This window comes from Littorina saxatilis, linkage group LG9, assembly GCF_037325665.1.
Source record: "Littorina saxatilis isolate snail1 linkage group LG9, US_GU_Lsax_2.0, whole genome shotgun sequence".
Classification (NCBI taxonomy): domain Eukaryota; kingdom Metazoa; phylum Mollusca; class Gastropoda; order Littorinimorpha; family Littorinidae; genus Littorina; species Littorina saxatilis.
In genome coordinates, this window is record NC_090253.1 from 30,631,443 (window position 1) to 30,653,942 (window position 22,500).

Below are 22,500 nucleotides of genomic sequence, written 5' to 3' on the forward strand. Positions count from 1 at the left end.
AGTGCGCTGCATCTCAGACTCTGTGGCTGCACCAGACGGTTCGGGAATTCCCAACAAAAGAAAAGATCATACGGCACTGACAACTTCAGTGTCAGCTGAACACGAGAGCGTTCGGTCTTTTAGAAGATTTGTATCTTGAAATGAAAATTAACGAATATCGCGCTGTCTGAAGGAATGGAGTACATATCGGACAATGACCACGCTCAGGCTAAAACGATAGGACATCTGACCGACATGCGACAATGTGAATCGGACATTTGGGGATTTTCATCGTTATATGTCCGACGCCTAACGACATCCCTGCCTACATTATTCTGATTGATCACAACCAAACCTACTATTATTGGACACATCCAAATGCAAGCGTCTGTTCTTGAAAATTTCCCACTGATCTAAAAATAAAACCAGTGCAATTTCCTCTGTCGCGCTTTGCCACAGAAACTCACGGTTTGGCCTGTATTTCTGATTTGTGCGCAAAAGCTTTCTTTCTTTTTTCTTTTTTTTAACATAACAATGTTTAATGTCACTGTTTGTTTAAAAGACCATGGTCATATTTGTAAAAAAAATGTTAAATTAGAAAATAAATAAGACTTTGGTATATGATTTTTCCTACACCTGTGCTGAAAATAAGACATAAAAATGTTGGTATATAAGTCGCTCAAATACAAGCAGGTATGAATGGCTCGGTTTGAGTTTGTTGCAGTTGACCCTGCACAATACGATCTATGATGTTTTTGGTAACAATTTTGCCGTCTCCCCCTCCCATAGGGTGACGTATTTCACAACTTCCTGTGTTACACAAACTCAGTGATGACCAATTTTGCCTGTACCAGAAACAAGCCAGCTCCGAAATTCTCAAGAATTCTAGGATTCTAAAAATAGTACCGTTCACGCGTGAACGGTAGGTCTTGCTGGTAAACCGGCGGCTTGGGTCACTCTGTTCCAACGCTTCGCTTCACTACGCTTCAATATTTAGGCTGCCTTTTCAGGCGGCCACCGAGTGCACTTTATGCAAATGACTTGTTTAATATTGTTCCACCACGATTGGTTCTGGTGTATCACGTGGTTCATGAATATTAAAACTTGTTTATTGAATCAAGCTTTGACAAGTGTACTTGGTGGCTGCTTTGAAACTCAACAAAGCCTACTCCCCTTTCACAAACACTTCCCCGTCATAGCGGGTTTTCCCGATTGACAAAAATTCTTATTACACACTCAGACTATTTGGAGTCGCGTTTGTTCTCCAGTGCCCAATTGCATAAGAATATTCTGGTGATGAATAAACGCGCTTTGTGTCATTAGCATCTAAAGATTTCTTGTTTACAATAGTTGTGTTGATCTGATGAAGCGCGGAACTGATCTTAGGGTTGTCATGGTGAAACACTCGCTTCTGAAACAGTGCTTCCTTGTAGTTATCATGCGATATGCTCGACTTTACAACCTGTTTGCTTACACCCTTTGCTTTTTTAACCACCCCTTTCTCACTTGCAACACTGTACATCTTTGCACGCAATCCAACATACTCCTTAATTATCTTCCCATTCATTTCATCTTTCATCTTTCCAATAACCTTCTTGTTAACATTTGAGTGCAATGGTGATTCTTTAGGGTAGTCGCAAGTGTCATAAAAAGAATCTTTTCCTTTTACTGCAGGACTTTCAGCTTCTAGATCTTTGTAAATGTCATCCGCTGGAATGTCAAGTAAGAATGAATCTGTGTCTGTGTAAAGTACTCTCGATTTGGGATATCTTGGTTTCAAATAATCATACAAAAACTCAAGCATCAACAGTTTTGACAACTCTAGCACAGTAAAGCCTATGAATACTGGTTTGTCAAGCTTGACTACAAGTTTTTTCATTAAGATACCATACAGCTGTTCATGAAAGTATTTAAAGTCTTGATACTGTGGTTTGGATGTCAGCTTGATGGCCTCATTTTCTCTTGTAACAAGTCTAACATCCTTTCTCTTGTGTGGGTTTTCCATTGTCTTACCAAAGCAACTGTTGTTCATCAGTTTAAAAAAGTCTTTCTCTGATGCATCAGCGGCTTTGGTTCTCAGTTCTGTGTTTTTCATGATGTAAGGTTTCATAAACTGTTCTTGATCAAATAAAATTATACGATGAACAGCCTTCAAAATTAATCCATGTCTAATGTAAAACTGTAACAGTCTGTAGTGACACACATACTTCTTTTTGTGAAACAGATTGGGCACCAGCTTTGGAGGTTCTCTTGGGTTTACTTTTAACCTCTCAGCCGCCAAAGGATAATCATTATGTAGATCATGAAGTGATAGTGGATAGTCTAAGTCAACTTCTAGTATCCATCCCTTTCGACTGTCTGGGCCTGCTTTTAATATTGTCAGCACAACACATTGTGAAAATGGTCCTGAATAGATCTTAAAGTTCCGAAGTGGAAGCGTCTGACACATTGCCCAACCATACAAATTGTTTGCATCTAGATACATGATGTAATTAGAAGGTTTCATAGGATCAAAGTCGTCCAAGTATTTGTTGTTGGCTTTGCAGTAATTGTGTGAAGCCATACTGATTCCTCCACGTAGTCCATTTTCAATCATCTGAAGTGTAGGTAGATCTGATAGCAAGTCAATCTTTACTCCTGTAAATCTAAGAAATGCATCCCAGCTCATGCCTGGTGCAGATATGTAATGTGAAGGATCTAGATTGTAGTGCTTCATACATGTTCTTCTGTAATTCTCAAATATATCTGCAAGTAAACAAACATCAGCCAACAAATATTGATCATGATAATCACCCATTGTATTACATCCTAATTTATTCCATGCAGTCTTAGCGTGTTCATAGTCTTCGTCACTTATACCTTTACCCTTCAGCCGTGAGAAGTAAGCATCCTTTGGTGGTAACTCATCTTCATCAAACCTCTCCCACGAATCCATGTATTCATATGGATAGACTCCCTTTCTAACTAAGTCACTGTCAAAGTACTTACATGTGATTGGGAAAGCAGTTAGTGATGAAGATAAAGACTCAAGTGTTCCCATCAGATGTTGAGCAGAATCGTAGAAGTATAAACTATTCAGAGTAAAGGCCATGTACTTTTCTGAAGACTGCGCAATGCATCTTGCTTTGTATTCATCAGTTACTGCCTGCATGATCAGATGTGAATCATAACCGCGCAAGTTATGGAAGAAGATTGGAAGCTTCCAAGTCTTAGGATCAAACTTTAATTGTAGATTACATTTGCTGTGTGCTGCTCCTCGGAACTGCCCACTTACATGATCATGATCTCTTACTATTGGATTGTCTGTGTTTGGTGTTAGACTTTGTTCGCATATCCAACACTGTGTGGTAGAGTTAAACTGTTCTTGGTCTTCAGGTTTCATAACAATGTCTGAAAGATTCAGTTGTTTGGAGCAGTCATTTCGCACTTGGTTCATTTGCTGTAAGAAGTTCTTTGCTGCATTAGGTCCTCTGTACAATTGCGGTTTAGAATGTTTACCATCTGAACTAACAACAATAAATGCATATGAACAGACTTGATGATTACTTAGAGTTACTGTTTTAGGTAGGTCTTTTGGTAAAGGTCCTTCATATGGCACAATGATAGATTCAAAGTCAGCATAAACAACATAAGGACTTTTCTGTAGTTTGCATACATTCTTAAAATACACTTTGCTGTCTGGCGGTGGTGTTGTTAACTTCACAACCGCATCATCAACGCTCTTACAATGTTGTTTGTGTATAAGTGCTGCATGAATTGATGGAATACGCAAGAGACATCGCCTACAAAAGTCTTGTTTACTATTGTGATTGCTTGTGCTCGCCATCAGTCTACTCATTGTACGAATCAAAGTGTAATGATATTTTACACCATCAGTCATTAGTAACATGTCAACATGGTTAGTATCACAATCACCAATCGTTGGTGAGTTCTTTGATATTCTGACTGGTTTCAGTTCATCTTCCTCATCCCACGTGTAAACATTTACGGTGATGGGTTTGTTTTGCTGTTCAAATTTGTCAATGCTTGTAATGCTGACAGGAAATTCAATACCAGTAAAGTTTAGTTTATTTCTGTATGCATGATAGTTAGACACTCTTTCTGCATTTTTCTTTACACTGTACAGTCTTGCCAGAACACACCACATAAAACATTTGTCATCATCATTCTTTATGTTCAGCACAGCACGTTTTTTGACAAGAGCAGGAGGTAAAGGTATGTAACTTCTACCTCTGATGGGGGCAAATTTACTTAGCTTCAATTCTATTTTTAGAATTTCACCTTCTGACCATCCGGATCCTTTCATCTTTGCATCCTCTGCAGCTTGCTCAAACCGTTTCATCATTTCATCTGCCCAGTTTCCATTCAATTCTGCCATAGAATTAAGTGCTAGTTGTCTGGTTGAAACATGAACTTCTAGCACCTCATCACTGACTGTTTTGTATTTTATTAAACTGACTATCTGCGCTTTTACTGGAGGTTCAATCAACAAATTGTTTGGAATTTGTTCAATGGCGTCTTGCACACTGGACTGCACATTTTGAGGATCCGTTACTTGTAATTCAACGGTGTCAAATACTGTCGATAAAGATTCTAATACAGAGTCTTCCATCGCTGTGAGTTTGATTTTATAACTCAAAATAAAAATATAAATTAAAAAAATGAAGTTGCTTAGAATTCTTTCTCAGAGCTTCCATTTTTGTTAACACTATAAAATCTGAAATAAAAAATCATTTAACATTTGTACCACGTGGAACTAATTGTAATTCCTCTTTTACAAAGGCTCTTTGCGGTGCTGGTTCTCTCAAGTAATATATAGGTGGATTTGTCTCTACTACTCTCTTGATTTCATGAATGTCAATACTCCAGATTGGATCCGTTGCACGCTTCCTGCTGTCACCCTCAGCTTCACCGGGTGCATATAAATATCTGACTTTCTGATTGAAAGGTAGTAATGCCACTGATGTTGTTGACTTTGGAGCAACAGGTATTGTTTTCTGTTTGATTGCATCAACTGGTCTTAACCCTGTAGCTTTAAATACCTCCAGATTCATTGCTCTAAGTACTGATGGTAATCTTTTGACCCATTCAGTGTTACGCAATTTACTTTCTGTGTCCAAAAATTCCTGATGGTACTGATATGAAAACAGTTTTTCTGCCAACTGTTTGTTAAAGCTCTCAACAATAGCCTGTGACCTGTGGTTTCCTGGAATACCTCTCTTCACTGTAACATGATGTTTTAACAGAAGCTGGTTGACAGCTCCTTTAAACTCCTTACCATCATCGCACTGAATCATTCTGGGATACTTTAGTGGTCCACGTCTGTAAATTTCTTGCAGGGCAACAGCTGTAGCTATAGCACTTTTCTCTGTCAACGGTTCAGCATCTTTGTATCTTGTTGCAACATCAACTACAGTCAGTGCATACTTATATTTCTTCCTTCTGACTGTGTCATGCGGTAAATACAGCAGGTCTATTTGATGAGTGTCATTCGGTTTAATGTTAACAAAGTGTGGTCGTGTAATTTTTCTTGGTGCAGGTAAATAGATCTGCCAAACTGCCTGCTTTGACAACCATTTCTTTGCTATATCTTGAGAAACACCTGCTGCGTCACTGAGCTTGTCAATAGCAGTTTTTCCTTTCCAGTAACCTTTTGGGGAATAATATATTTTAGATAACAAAGCATCACTCATGGTTTTTTAAATGACAGAATATTAAGATTTGACAGCACGCGCAATAAAGTAAACAACAGCCATACCAATAACAATGAAAACAATCTCGCCCACCTTCTGCTCTTCTGAAGGCTGATAAAAGTCGCCCAGTTTTGGAGGAGCACTTGTCTTCATTTTCTTTCCAGTTACAAGATAGTATTCTTGAATGGCTGCATCAACATTGGCAAAGGTTTTGTTTGCATGTCCTTGCTGCCTGAGTTTATCATTCATAAAGTCTAACTGCGCAATTCGTTTCTTCTCGTATTCATCCTGTGCTTTCGCCAGTTGTTCCATGGCTTTGTTGTGCCTTTCCCTCTCTTCACCATTTTGCAGTTTAGAAAACAAATAGTTGCTGCCAGAAAATGCAAGCGCATTTACAATCGCACCTCCCACCATCATAACCAAGCTAGCCATTTTATTGTCTTACATGTTTATATTTTCTGGAATAATTCCTTGCTTCACCAGGAAGTCTTTTGTTGCAAAGGAAGCTGTCACAACACCAATTAGTTTAGCACCGTCTTCGAAGTCTAACTTTCCCAAGTCGACTGGTTTCATTCTGAGGAGACTTTTACCCAGCATTGTGTAACCTACACTCAAGCCTCCAATCACTGCAGCGTGATAAACTAGATTAACTATTGTCTTTTCAGAACTCATTTTTATGTTATCAAAATTAAAATATTAAAATTATTCCATATGAAATGAATCCACTGCAGGTACTACTGTGGGCTTTGTTATTGTTTGTACTGCTTTGTTTGTTGGTTTTGGTGTTTCTGATTTTGGTGTTTCTGATTTTGGTTTTTCTGACACTTTATATTTGCCTTGCCAAAGTTTGTAAAGCAAGTATCCACCTCCTCCAACAACAGCTGCTACAGCTACTTTTCTGTATGATAGAAATGAAGATTTTAATTCTTGATCAGTTTGTGTGACCTTAGTCACTTCAGGAATGTTTGGTGTCTGCTCAACCTCAGACATAATGTTCTGCTTTGCCTTTTGATTTAACTTTTTTTGTCTGTTCCATTCGGCTAGTTTTTTTCCTGCTTCTACTCTACCAGGTTTCTTTGTCACTGTGTTCACTTCTGGTATTTTCGTCTGCTCCACTGTCTGCTTCAACTGATCCGTCATCTTTTTTATTCTGAAAATTAATGTGTTTGAAAGTAATTAATCCAGCAACAAATGGTACTAATAAAGCACCAAATCGATAATACAGGCCACAGGCAAGAGATTCGAGGGACTTGGAAACAACAGGGTCATGAGTTAGATCATGTGTTAAGTCTTCCTCCGAGTCGAGAGGTGTAAAATGTCCAAAAATCTTTGTGTACAAACCTATAACAGTCTGTCCAATACTTCTAACCATCTTAGAACCAAGCACTGATTCATACCGTCCATGATACTTTTCTATATCTTCTGAGGAAAGATGTTGTACTTCTTCCACAGTTAACTGCTGCCCAAGGTAGTGTTTTGTTTTTCCACAAACAGCAAGTGAATACAATCTTTCTTTTTTATCAGGTATAGTCCTACTGTCACAGATTTCAATATCTGTAGCAGTCTGCATCAGCAATTCATCACAGTTCATTTTATTTTGATGCAGAATAAAATTAAAATCTAGTAATTAAACTTGAGTAAGAACTTAGGTAGGAACTTAACAAGAACTTAGGTAGGAACTTAACAAGAACTTAGGTAGGAACTTAACAAGAACTTGAGTAAGAACTTGGGTAGGAACTTAACAAGAACTTGAGTAAGAACTTGGGTAAGAACTTGACAAGAACTTGACAAGAACTTGTGGAAGAACTTGACAAGAACTTGTGTAAGAACTTGAGTAAGAACTTAGCAAGAACTTAGCAAGGATTTCTACAAACATACATACTGAACTGGTTGATCAGTTTTTAAAACCAGTTTCGAGTGCTTAGAAGATTTCAGATTATTCTTTATTCTTTCTCTCTCCTGTTTGTTTTCAATGACATCATTTTCTCTAAGACACTCTTCAAAACTGTCACGGTCCTTTGAATAGAACAATGTTATTGTTTTGAGTTGCTCTCTAAAGTCTTTCAGAACTGCATTGTATTTTTGTGTTAATATCCAAACTGATATTAATGCATGTCGTCCACTGAATGCAAGCTTTGCTAGTGCACTTTTCTTTCTAACAATGTCACGTTCTGCTGCACAGTCATCAATAATAAACAGTGTTGGTGTGTTCTGAAAAAGATCGAAATAATGCTCCAAGCAAACATTTAGACGATCAGAAGGATTTACAATAAATATATTTTGATCAGACCATATGAATTTTCTCTCCTTGTATGTTCTGTTATGCTTTATGGTTGGACAGAATATGACTATGTGTTCAAAGTGATTTATGTAAACAGTCTGTAATAAATCCAAAACATATCTTGTTTTGCCGCAACCTGTTGCCCCACAAATCAAAGAACAGTGTGGATCTTTTGGAAGAAAATCTAGATACTTCATTTTAACACGTTCAATAAACAATATCCTGTAATCTGCTTTCAGAGATGTTTAACTGCGCATCTGACACAACAAACACGTAGATCTTAACTGATTTACTACTACTCCCTACTTCCTTTTCAATTTGTATTGTGATTCCTTCTGATCCGTTTTCAATTCGCCTTCCACTTCCATGCAGTTTGTTGTCGTCAGTTGTTCTGAGATCCAGCCATAACGCATATTTATTTGTCAAGAAATCTTCTACGCCAACACCGTGTAAATGTAGATCTTTAGCCACAAGATCAGATGTTGGGTCTTTCAATCTTCCTCCAGTAAAGTACTTTCTTGCTTCATCATAGTGTTGGTATGGCAGCATGCCAGATGCAAATATTTGGTTTGGCTGCCCTTCAATTGTGCAATATACTCTATTGATTAGTGGATTGTAAAACTTTTCTATTTGCCTTTCATATGAATCTTTTGGTTCCTCAAACAACATAAGTATTCCCTTCATTGACCTAGCTGGTGTATTCAAGTTAATGTTCCAGATTGGATCAGCCTGGCTTTTTGAAAGTGTACTGTGATTCAACACTCTTTCATAATAAATAGGCAGCTTAGAACTGTACTGATTTTCTATAAGTCTAGCCAGTTCAGGATGGTTTACAACATCAAACTCTAAAGAAATTCCAGACACCTTATACTTTGCTTCCGGGTCTTGTGAAAGCATAACACGATCATAACTATTGAAAGTCAGGTCGTATGACAGCCTGTCACGCAATGCTCCTTGATAGAAGGGAGGATGTGAATTTATGAGTTCAAAGTCAAGTGGAATACAAAATTTGTTTCCAAAAGCAACATTGACAGCGTTATCTTTTTTGTTATTGTCAGCTTTATCTCCTGCTCCTATTCTAACTTTTATCCCATTGTCTGACTGAATCCCTTGAAACACTCTGTTTTTCTTTTCATTGTCAGTTAACCAATTATCTGCATAAACTAAAAATACATCTGCATTATTCAATGACATCACTTCCCGCCCTTCCAGTTTGACAGTAATCTTCCTCACAATTGCTCTTCCTACATTATAAGCCAAAGTCCTATTTGCATCTGAGCCAGATTCTAATTCTAATTTGAATGATAGTCTTACAGTGCCTGGTACAATAACATCGTTCTTACCTAGATTAGGAAACCTAACAGTAAGTATTTCATTCTGATCAATAGTAGAAGGATTATTTGTAACTATAACTGTTTGCCTTATTCCTTTTACCCCGAGAGGTTCTTTCAGCCTTCTGTAAGGATCAAGAACAGAACCGAACGATTGTGCCATCTTTTTTTATTTTCAAAATAAAAAATAAGTTACAAATGGCAGAAGGTGGATTTGAAGATTTATTTGAGCCAGCGGACGACATGAGCGAAGCAATCCCTTTGGTTCCCTACCATCATTCACTGCATTATGAGGTGGCACGACATGAACTTCTGGAAGGTAAAGTTAGAGATTTCTACAAAAGTTTAGGAGAAGAACCTGATGTTTTAGATCCAAACCAGTTCAAAATGGAAGCAAATCATTTATATACAACTAGCGATAAAGGAGAAAAAGTCCAACTTACATATAAATCTAATCCTGCTAAGTTTCTATCAAAAGTTTCACTAAAACAAAAACTTACTGCTAATCGACTTAGGCAATTAGATATTGTGCCTAGCACACGGTCATCACCTTCCCATGTTGTTTCCTTACTTCAAAAAGCAGAACTAGGACTACCAACTGCTACTCAAATAGAATCTGTTCCATTGCAAGATCTTAATAAACTTGCAGATGAGGCTGATCAACTTATACAAGAGATAGAGACTTCTTTTTCTGAGGAAACTTCACTGAAGACTCCACATGAACTATTACCTATGAGAGAAATAGAAGCCCTTAATCAATCACTACAAACCATCAGAGGTGAAATAGCAAATAATCTGTCAAAACTAGGTCAGCTGGATGAAGATATAAACAAAGAGAAACAAAAACTTGCTGATGCTGATGATTTGAACCTAGAACAAGAAGTAAAAAACAGAATTTCTAAGCGTTTAAAAGATTTGCAGGAGGAGAAAGCCATAAGGTTAGAAGTTCTAAGTAACAACAGAGAACAACTGAGAACACAGGTCAGCAGAATAAAAAATACAATTCAAAGAATCCTTTACGAAGACACAACTCTTGCTGAAAGAATTAGAACGCTTTTCAGAGAGCAGGGAATCACAATAGCTAGTATACTAACTGCGTTAGGATTTGCAATAAGCACATTAGTGTTAACACTCACAGGTGGCACTGTCACACCTCCACCTCCACCTCCACCTTCACCTCCATCTGATCCGGGATGGGTAAAGAAACAACTCAAACACATTGCAGAACTATTAAAGAAACTAGCAGCAAAAGCTTTGGGTGCACTTCCAGGAATCATTGGTTCAATTGTTAGCTGGCTGTTATCTTTTGCAGGTAAAGTTGTTGGTTTCATGGCTGAACATCTCTGGACTCTAATAGTTTTAATTGCAGGTGTTCTGCTAACGAGAATAAAGCAAAAGTAAGCCTACACCCACTCCACCAATTACTAGAGCAGTCTTCTGCGATTCATGATCATCACTAATACTAACAGCTTGATCATCACTAGTGACAGAATGATCTTCACCTGCAGCGTGATCTTCACTTGTCACGCTTTGTTTCTGTTCATTGTGATATGGCTGTAGCATCGTTCTGATTTCTGAATTCAGTTCTTCACCCTTTCCAAGCGGCTGGGTGTCACTAGCAATAATGATTTCATTGTTATAATTTGTTATTGTTCCAATCTGCAGCTGGAGATCAGAAGGTAACATGTAAAGGCAGTTACCAACAGCAAAGTCAACTTTTGATTTTGCATAACGGAGAGAGTCTTGATACCTTTTGATGCTGGAAGGCAGATCAACTGCAGAGTTTATGACATCTTCTAAATTTGATAACAACTGTTTCTGTGCACCAAACCCTGTGCTTGTTCTCATTATGTTTGATCGTGTCTGTGCCTGCGAGCCTAGCAAGCACCACGCATATGTTCGGATAGATTCATTGATCCTTTCAACACCTGATCCAGTGAAACCTTTGCCGGTGTCTAATATAAAAGTAGTCCATGCATTGTGGTGCTGTTGTTCTATTGATCCTAAGTGTACCTGCACATTTGAAGAAAAAGATGTATGACCTGGCCAGTAATCAAAATTATACCTCCTGTGGACACCCCATAAATATAGTGTTCCCATGCCATGGTTTTTGTCTTGCTTTTGCCTAAAGTCGGTCTTAAAATCTATATTGAATTCATTGCAGAGACGCTCATACACTTTCATGTTTATCCTATTGTTGAATGGGTTCCAGCTCTTTTCATGCGGCATTGGTGCCTGAAGTTCAGACAAGATTCTCCTGCACTGATAGTAAACGTGAAATGTGTACACACACTTTGTCAGTAAGTTTGAATTATTCATGTGGTCTGCATAGGACACTCCACATCCTGTGGTTGCACAGAATATTGCAAAGTTTAACTGATTCTGATAGAACTGAATTGGGTGAGAGTTCCACATCTTTGGAACACTATCATTTTTGATTGGGGGATTTAGGTAAGAATGGAATGGGTCAGGCACTTTAACGCGAATGGATTCTGTTTCTGTTACAGCAAAGTCCAACTCATGGAAAGAAATAGTCTTTGGATTGTAATATGGTCCAGTTTTGTATTTAACGTCTTTGTTGAATTTATACTGAATCATTTTTGTTGTTGAATAAAAAATGTTTATCACACTAACAAATGTGAAGACTAGTGTGCCAGTTAAACTTGCAAACCCTATCAACAATCAAAATGGAGGAATGAAAGTTGCACTGCATGAAATTATGTACAAGGTTACTTGGTATAATATCAGTAAAAAAAAGGCTAACAACTGGGTTAGAATTAATGGTAAAACACATTCTGTAGAAGATGGTTACTATGACTTCTGCACTTTAGAGAAAGAATTGTTTGCTCCAGTAGGTATTACAGCGAGTTTAAATCATGCAAGTCTCATTGCTACTCTTACTATGCCCAAAACTAGAGAAGTAAACATTGAGTTTCCAACCAAACTCCTTGATATGCTTGGAATTACAAAAATATACAAGGGAACACGTCCCATTGACATGGATGTTAACAGTGTACTGTTTGTTCACATGAGAGAGCTTAACACATCCTATAATCTGTTTAATGATCAGCGTTCTGATCTGCTTAGGATTCTTCCACCGAGTGATGCCTCTTTTTGTAAAATGCACGTGCCAACATTTAAGACACTTCAGTTCAAGGACTTGGAGGAAGGGTGTCATGAATTCCTACACATTGATCTGAAAAATCAAAGTGGACAACCAGTTGATTGTTTGTTTAACATTACATTGGAAATAGTTCCATAAAATATTGAGTATTAAAATGTCGAGTGGACCTACAATAGCTTATCCTGTTGCATGTTCAACTATAGAGTTGAAAGATTTAGCAGACGCTATCGACTTTGAGAGCAATGCTGAAGTTGGTGCAGTGTATGCATTCGAGTTTACAGACACTGGTCATTACAAGAGAAAGGAAATCGACGATGAAAAGAAACCAAGATTCCTCAAACTAGGTCAAATCCGTGATGTTAATGTACCTGATCCAATTGTCGATGACACATTCTACATGTGGAAACATCAGAATAAAAAATGGGTACTTAGTCCTGTTATGAAAAAGATTGACTGGGAAATGAAGTTTGAACTTGTGAGTCCATACACTCTTGTTGGAAAAGACGACACATTCCGTAAGTCAATCAATGCTGGACCACTAATTGTTAGCCTTGTTCCTGCGATTAACAGCAGGGGAGAAGTTGCAGTTAAACCTTTCCATAAGAACAACTATCTCATTCACAGAAAACAAAGTGTTGAAAAGGACGCTGACACCATTGTCGATTTTATACCCAAGCTTCCAATAGGGCAGAATGCAACTATGATATTTGATATAGTTGTCAGGAAAAGGGAAGAAACCACAAACACTGTTCTAATGAGAGGAATAAATCTCAACTGGAGACCATTAAATGTTGAAGAAGTCAGAGTATTTATTGCTGTTCAAAAGGATTCTAACACAATAAAAAAACAGACGTCAAACCAAAATGTTGTTGTTAACGCAGATATAAATAATTTAACAGAAATAAGAAGTATTAATCTTACTTATCTTGATTTGATTGCTTTCTACTATACAGATAAGGTGTTAAGCAATGAACAGCTTCAAAGCTTAGCAGAAACACTGGCCAGTGAGAATTAAGATAAATATTTTATATTTTGCATTAAAAAGATGACTAGCAGTGTGAAGCTTTATCCTAATATTGATGAAAGTGCAGCAGAAAGTCAACAATTCAGACTGGCACACATTAGTAATATACAAAAACAACTAGAAGATGAATTAGAAAAATATTCTCGCGCAAGACGTAAGTACTCAACAACTTACAACAGCCTTTCTAATGCCAGCACTGGTTCTACTATCCTTGCATCAGCTGCAGGTGTAACGGGAACAATTCTGTTAGCTACCGGAGTAGGGACTCCAGTTTCTCTAATCCTAGGTGGTGTCGCAGCAGCAGTTGGTGGTTTATCATTTATAGCATCAGCTATAATGAAAAAAATTGTGAAAAAGCTTGAAAAACACGAATCCATTTCCACTCTTGCATCATCAAAATTGTCTAGCCTAAAACTGTCTATCAGTAAAGCACTTGAAGATTCAAAAGTTTCTGACGAAGAATTCAAACAGATACAAACAGACTTTGATGACTACAAAAGTAAGAAAGCAGGTATTCAAACAAAAACACGAGCTGAATATAACAAGCCAATCGATATAGAAGATCTGAAAAAGCAGTTTTTAAAAAAGGGGATTCAAATAGGACGGGAAGAAAAAGTAAAAATAGAATCACTTGTAAAGAGTTAACTATTCGTTTAGACAGTCACATTGCATGTATCAGATATAATTCTAACAGTGAAAGAACATATGAAGTAAAGTTTGTAAATGAGAGAGCGTATTGAGCTTAAGAATGTTGTATAAGAGAAAGGGGGAATGTACGTTCTGGGTTACTGATTCCGACAGACCCGGCATTGGTTCAAAACAACCTTACTTTACTGTATTTTTTTTTGTATGGATTTATGCAGTATTTTTCTGATTTTGTCGCATGTTTCATTTTAGTAAAAGTTTAGTCCAGAAGCCTATTTTGCGTTAATATTTAGGGTCTGTCGGAATCGGTGAGCCAGAACGTACATTCTCCCTTTCTCTTAGGTTGTTGGAACGTTTGTTATTGACAAAACAATACATTCACAAATATATCGACCCAACGGTCTTTCAAGTGCACAGACAAACAATTAATAACGAAAACTTATCTATATATTTGTTATATTTGTGAATGTATTGTTTTGTCAATAACAAACGTTCCAACAACCTACCTTTCTTGTTTTTTGAGAGTAAAACCATAGGTTGGCGGAAACCCCTTAGCCGAGAAAGCGCGGACACATTATCTCGGTAACACAAGCCCATATAACTTAATTTGCATACAACGCATTTGTTTGAATTATATAACCTTGTTTTTGATCCAAACACAAAATACGTTTATATTGTTAGACTCAGGAGGTGATACGAAACACAATGCAACCCTTCTTTAAATCTGTTAGTGAAAATTTGATTCTTTTGATAACTTGAATGAACAATCAATTTGTAAGCTGCCGAGCTAAAATGCCGTCCCGTAGTCCGACATGAGTCAAGTAATATTATGTTTCACCAAAATGTCAATCAATTTGTTTAATTTGAATGCGGCCTAAACTGGTGTGTGTGTGGGTGTGTGTGTGTTTGTGTGTGTGTGTGTGTGTGTGTGTGTGTGTGTGTGTGTGTGTGTGTGTGTGTGTGTGTGTTTGTGTTCGTATGTTCGCACGTGCGTGTATATTTGTGTGTTTGTCCATATGTGTTTGAATACGAGTGTGTTTGAATATGTGTGTGTGCGTGCATGTGGGTGTGGGTGTGTGTGTGTGTGTGTGTGTGTGTGTGTGTGTGTGTGTGTGTGTGTGTGAATAGAATAGAATAGAATAGAATAGAATTTATTGTCATCAACCCTTAAGGATATTGACACAAGTTGTACAATAAATGAATGTATAAATAATGTACAAATTATTTCATTCAATATTGAAACAATTAAAAACAAAGGCTCCAAGCAATTTTTGAATTTTTTCGTCTTTTTTAAATAACAGATCGCTTGGTTTCCTTAAGTCACAGTTTGATACTTCTTCTTCTACTAACTTTTTTCTAATATTGTTAAATTTCTTGCAATTGTCTAGAAAATGTAATAATAATAATAATAATAAAGTGTATTTATATTGCGCCTATCCCTTACAAAAAACAAAAATATTTGGCTCTAAGCGCATTACAACATGTGAAGGACTTGGTACAATCAAGTCTGACAAATACAACAGCACAATATACAGTCGGTCTCTTAGGTAAAAGCAGCTTCGACAGTTAAACACTTCTACTAAAAGATCCTCTAACAATTTACAAACATAGTTAAAGAACATCGAGTTAATAGGAATTAAAAAAAGGTTCTTATAATAAAACTATCTAGCGAACGACGAAGAAGAAGAAGAATAAAACTATCAATGTCAATGTATAACAAGTCATTCAACGTAAATGGCCAAAGAACAACAATAAAACAATGGTGATAAAACAGTTATACTCAATGGCTAATAACGAGGCAGAGTTAAATAGTATCGACACAAGATTAAAACAAAACATATTTCTGGAGACGAATTAACAACAATAAAGCAATGGTGATAAAACAGTTTTACTCAATGGCTAATAGCGAGGCAGAATTAAATAGTATCGACACAAGATTTAAACTAAACATATTCCTGGAGACGCATTTAATAATTATACATGTATCAAATAATCAATGTACAAAATACAGCCCTCGCAAGCAACCCGCCCCCAGCCGGCCCACAGCGCGCTACGATGGCAAGCGACCCCTCTCCTCAATGTGGCAAATACTGAACAGTGCACACAACCAATTACTCGCATATACTCGTGTCGCTCACTCGCACACACACACAAACACACACACGGACAACATCGAATCACTCGCACAGGCTAGGGGTTGAAGTATTCCCGGAAGAGGTGTGTTTTTAGAGAGGACTTGAAGGAAGGGAGAGAGGTAGAAAGGCGGACAGACATGGGCAGAGAGACATGGGCAAATGTAGCTCATCTTCAATTACTTTACATGTATTACAGAGGCGATTCTCTCGCAATATTCCTCTATGACGCCCAGTCTCAATTTTTAAAGAATGTGTGCTTGTTCTTAATTTTGTTAGAGCTTTTCTATGATTTATATTTAAAATATAAATTAAATAGGCTTGTATTGTGTATCGTTCTGTAATTAGTGAATAAAACTCAAGTCTTGAACATTTTTCAGATTTTTTGTTTTTCCAAAATAAAACGTATTCATTCATAATTTTTTGTTGTATAGCAAATTGTAATTTATTAGCATTAAATGTAAATTGGTTTTTCCAAACATGCTCAAATCCTACAAGTGATAATAATTGTTTAATACATTGCAACCATGGACTTGTTTTAGAGCTAGATATCATCAAACTGTACAAATGATGTAATAAAGACTGTTGATTTGAATCTAAGATATGTCCCCAAAATCCTATGACTTGTGATATCATCTTTATACTTAGTGGAAATCTTCCCAACTCTCCTAAAACTGGAAGCCACATTGCTTTCTTGTGTACTCCTAAAATAAATCTACAAAATTTTATATGTGTAGATTCACTTGGACATTTATTTGATAAGCAATTCTCAAAAACTGAATGAAGATTTGAGATATCTTTCTTGTTAGTAAAATTATATGGAAACCAAACCTCAGCTCCATATGTTAAAATTGGATGTACTAACATGTCAAATAGATGTAGTATAGTTTCTGTCTGAACATTTTCATTTATAAATGCTTTACGAAGATAATACGCTGCTTTGTTACCTTGCTTATTCAAATGATCTTGTGTTAAATCAAAATTACCATTTTTATGAAATATTACGCCCAGATATTTATATTGATCTGTTACTTGTATTATGTCCTCACCACATTTGAATGTATTATTTATCTTGGTTTCTGTACGACAAAAAGGTATAATCTTAGTTTTTTCCGTGTTAATTATTAGTCCCCATTGTTGGCAGTAGTTGTATAAGAAATCTAGTTTGTTTTGTAGTCCTTTCTTGGTTTTCGATAAAAGAACTAAATCATCTGCATATAAAAGACATGATAATCTATCAGATGTATTTTCATGAATGAAAGGAGAGTCCTTATCTGGTAGTCCATTAGTAATATCATTGATGAAAATATTGAAAAGAGTAGGACTTAGCGTATTTCCTTGATGAACTCCTTTTTTGATAACAATTTCTTTTGAATATTCTCCTTGAATTCGTGTACATATTTTTGAATGATTGTACATATTTTTGATTATTTGGTAACATTTTCCCTTAATGCCATTCTTGTATAATTTGAGCAAAAGTGCATCGTGCCAGACGTTGTCAAACGCTTTTTGGAAATCTACAAAGCAACCATAAAGTCTACCGTTTTTAGTTTTTATGATATCATCAACAATGTTTTTTAGAATGAAAATTTGGTCTGTGGTTCTATAGTTTTTACGAAATCCTGCTTGTTCTCTTAATAAGATGTCATTTTTTTCTAAAAACGAAGATATTCTTGAATTAATGATTTTACAAAACAATTTTCCGAGGTTATTAGTGAGAGTTATTCCTCGATAGTTACTTGGATTAAATGGATCCCCTTTTTTATGAATTGGAATGCTGATGCCATTTTTCCATTCTTCTGGATATAAACCAGTTGAAAAGATCAAATTGAATATTTTTACAAGTATTTGAATAGTGCAATTTAAACTTGATTTGATAAGTTCATTGATTATTTTATCTTTTCCTGGTGACTTTTTTATTTTTCAATGATTTGCATGCATTTCTAATTTCTTCTTCTGTTATATCCTTATCTAAGGTAGGTATCGAATGTTTTTCAGGAATTTTATTCAATTCTGAGATAATTTCTTGCCGTCTTACTTCTGCAACTTTAGTTTCTGTCCCTATAAGGTTTTCCAAATGATTTATCCATTTCATAGGATTAATTTTAGCGACATTGTTTGCCTTTACTTCTCCAATTGTTTTTAATTCGTTTAACGTTTTCCATACCGAGTTTGGATCTTTATCAAAGTCTTCATTTAGTTTACTTACTAGCTGGTTTCTGTAAAGTCGCTTTTTTTTCTTTAAGGTTGATTTGTATTTCTTTCTTGTTGCATAATATTTTTGACAAATATTTTTATTATAAGGATGTCTATTCAACGAATTTAATAGTGATTTCATTTCTTTTTTTAATGTGTGTGTGTGTGCGTGTGTGTGTGTGTGTGCGTGTGTGTGTGTGTGTTTGAGTGTGTGAAGTGTTTGTCTGGCTGTCTGGCTGTTTGGCTGTTTGTATGTATGTCTGTTTATCAATCTGTTTGTCTAGAAAATAACAAAACACCATTATCTCTATTCTATTAAATCCTCTCGGTATCGGATTATATTATTGACGGTAAATGATCGTACACTTACCTCTTTTAGTCGAACGAATACACAGATTCGGGATTAAAACAGTGTAAAGTTTGTACGGGTATCTTCTTCCAACACGAATCTGACTGCGACCAAAACGTCTTCACACCAAGTCTGCCAAGACACGACGAGTGTTTTTAGTTACCTTTGTTAAGTTCGTCGCCCCAGTAAACAAAATAATATGCTCAGATTTGCCAGAACTTGTACACATTATTGTCTGCACAGGAAAGGACCCTGTCTCTTTCAGGGCATTGTGGCGTCTTTGACAGCTAGCGCGATCATGTAAAGCAATCCGGTTAGGTTATAAAACCCATCATTCTCAAACACACACAGTGTGTGAATAGTTGCCAAAATAAACCGTTTTTACTTGGGCTCAGTCTCGCCGTAGGACAACCTTACCACACAATGCTGTCTTTTTTCTCTTTTCTCCCTTTAGTCCTTGACAGAAATGTATTGATCGCTTCATTCAAGCATTGTAAAAAAGCATTCGCGGGAGGAGTGTGATACACAGTCGAACCTGCCGTCGTGACCACCCCCTACAAAGCGACCACCTGTCAACAACGAACACTCCAAAGAATTTTACACACATTTTACTGCTACATATTTCACCTTCAAAATGCGACCAACGGCCTATTGCGACCACTTTATGGTCATTCCTTTGGGTGGTCGTTACAGACAGGTACGAATGTATATGCAAAGTCGATCGGTGGTGCCCATGCTGATAGAAAGTGCCCTTTGAAAGAAATCAGCCAACAGTTGATAGATAGATCGAAGCAAGGCTTGGTGTGTTATGGTAATAATCGGATCGGTCGATCGAGGTTCGGGTGCATTTTATTGATTTTCTCTTATCATGTCAAAAACTGGAATGCCTTCAACAATGACTTTAGTGGGTGTGAAACCGCATATATAATATATATACCCGAATGAAAATGCGAAAGCGTCGGACAATCATTTGACACGGCGACATACAGTTAGAATTACGGGGTACGCCGCAAGTAAGTGTGTGTGTGTGTGTGTGTGTGTGTGTGTGTGTGTGTGTGTGTGTGTGTATGTGTGTGTGCGTGCGTGCGGGTGTTCGTGCGTGCGTGCGTGCGTGCATGTGTGTGTGTGTGTGTGTGTGTGTGTGTGTGTGTGCGCGCGTGCGTTCGTGCGTGCGTGCGTGTTTATGTGTATGTGTATGTGTATGTGTGTGTGTGTACGTGCGGGTGTGTGTGTGTGTGTGTGTGTATGTGTGTGTGTGTGAGTGTGTGTGTGTGTGTGTGTGCGCGCGTGCGTGTGTGTGTGTGTGTGTGTGTGTGCGTGTGTGTGTATGTGTGCATGTGTGTCTGTTTTGTGCGTGTGTGTAAGAAAGCAGGTCACGAGTCCCCCCGATAAAATCGACCCAAATTCATAAGAGCTAAAATTCCCGTCCAGTGCTGCAATAATTTATTTTTTAGAAGTCTTTCTAGCATCTTTTACAGCAGCATTACAAATGTCGCATACAATAAGCAATGCCTGATAGTGTACTTATTTCAGATGTGTTAACAAATGTTCACAAAGTTTAAAGGCATCGTGCCAATGATAGTCAAAGATGGACTCGTGTACCAAAAGCGATGACTATCAGGGCGAGGAAGAGTGTGGTACCATTTTCAAATATAAGCAAGAATTTTTTTCCAGGCCATACTGTGGTCCTGATTTTGTTGTTAAGGTTTTCATGAAATGATTGTACATAAATATTTCTCCTGGAGTAGATTAGTGCTATTTAGTGTTTTCTAAGTCTGTTCTAAACGTACCACTACTTTAATTTATCATTCTTGATAAGTTAATTTGATTTGATTTGATTTGATTTGATTTGATGGACCGGAGATGCATTGTGACACCTCTTTCTTTCAACCATGGGCACGCGGGGCAGACTTTGTATATTATTCCAGCGTCGCGGACGACGCTGGTATCTGCGGTCGGGAAAGACTTGCCACAGGAGAATAGTCTCCAAGCCAAAGCAATTGAATTTGCCACAGGGCGCCGCCATGAGCAAAACTCTCCAAGCCAAAACAATTTCAAAGCTGGGAAAAAAAATGTACAATTTACCCGAAACGATTAAACACAGCTTTCGGGTGGTTTTTTTTAATCTAAGATGTACATAAATATACCACTCCGACCATAAGGAAACAAACAAACAAACAAACAAAAAAAGACCGAGAAGAGCCGATCGAGTCAATCCGAGACTAACCGAGAGGACCACGGCTGTTCCAGGCAAGCGAAGGCCAGCGGTAAAAAATAGCCAGCGGGGCGATATTTCAGGTCGCAGCGCGCGGCGGCTCACTGGAGGAATGTTTGAAAACTATCTGTGCTCGACTGCGAGCAGACCACAGGCACATTAACACCCAATAAAGTTTGGAGTTGTACTGGCAGAGCGCGAATGCAAATTCTTGTAGGCAAACACAGACGCAACATAGCATAATTATACAGACAATAACACCCACAACACTTCAACAGCATATGAAAGGAATAAAAAATAAATCCGCAAATCGCGCACAATACACCAGTTAGAAAAACAAGGAGTACCAAAGCGGCGTGCAGAAACTAAACTGACTCGGAGAGAAGAAACATTTATCCCCGAGTACGCAGTACTAGGGTCCTGCAGACTTTAATTGTGTGTCTGTTCGTCTCGACTTAACAGCTTATTGCTGGTAAACTACTGGGCGCAGTTCGTTCAAAAGTTGATACACTAACTTGATAATAGGTCCGATTGATCGTATTAAAACTTCATAATGTTACCTGGGACCTAAATGCGAAATAAATCACAAAAGCCACTCTTAACGGCGGGCGCGATTCGCGGTGGGATATATAGAACAGCCGTTCGGCTGATAAACCGCCCAGCCAGCGACACCACACCAGGCTTTGCGTGCTTTGCGTGCGTGTACCACTGCGCGAGGACTATAGGCATTTGAGTTCACTGGCGATTGTCAGATTTGTTGGCTTGGAGGAAAGCGTTTCCGACTATGGCCAAAGAGATCCGGGTTCGATTCCCGGCATGGGCGGTCTATTTTTTTTTTAAATTCTTGTTTACTATTGTTTATTATGAACGTTTTAATGTTTTATTTTACTGTAATAATTTTTTTAATTGTGTAAAATAAATATTTTTTAATATTTTTTTTTAATCCAAGTGATCCTGGTGGAAAGCGATTCGTCTATGGCCAAAGTGATCCGGGTTCGATTCCCGGCATGGGCGGTCTTTTTTTTTCCTTTTTTTTAATTCTTGTTTACTATTGTTTATTATGAACGTTTTAATGTTTTATTTCACTCTAATAATTTTTCTAATTGTGTAAAATAAATAAATAATTTTTTTTTTTAAATCCAAGTGATCCGGGTTCGATTCCCGGCATGGGCGGTCTATTTTTTTTTAATTCTTGTTTACTTTTGTTTATTATGAACGTTTTAATGTTTTATTTTACTCCAATAATTTTTTTTAATTGTGTAAAATAAATAAATATATATTTTTTTTAAATCCACGTGCACAAGACAAAAACTTTCATACTGGGGGAGCGAGCCAGTCTGAAGAGTACTCGGGTCCAGCGCCAGCGTTTTTTATCACACGATGTGGATAGCAAACATTAAAATAAAACAGATAAGTCAAGCAAAAAATAAACACAAATATCGAAAACACAATAAACAAAGGTAAAGAAAACAAAAAGAGATGCTTGCCGACAGTCAGTGTGTGTGTGCGTGGTTTGTGCGTCAGCGGGGTG

General features: G+C 37.3%; 1 protein-coding gene across 1 annotated transcript in view; it reads right to left on the bottom strand.

The window, feature by feature from the left end:
* LOC138975855 (uncharacterized) overlaps positions 1 to 19,121 on the bottom strand; it is a 26,447-nt gene extending 7,326 nt beyond the window's left edge. The window contains exon 1 of the mRNA XM_070348624.1: positions 18,776 to 19,121. The gene's annotated coding sequence lies outside the window, so the exon portion shown is untranslated. The remainder of the gene's footprint in view (positions 1 to 18,775) is intronic.
* Positions 19,122 to 22,500: the final 3,379 nt, after the last annotated feature.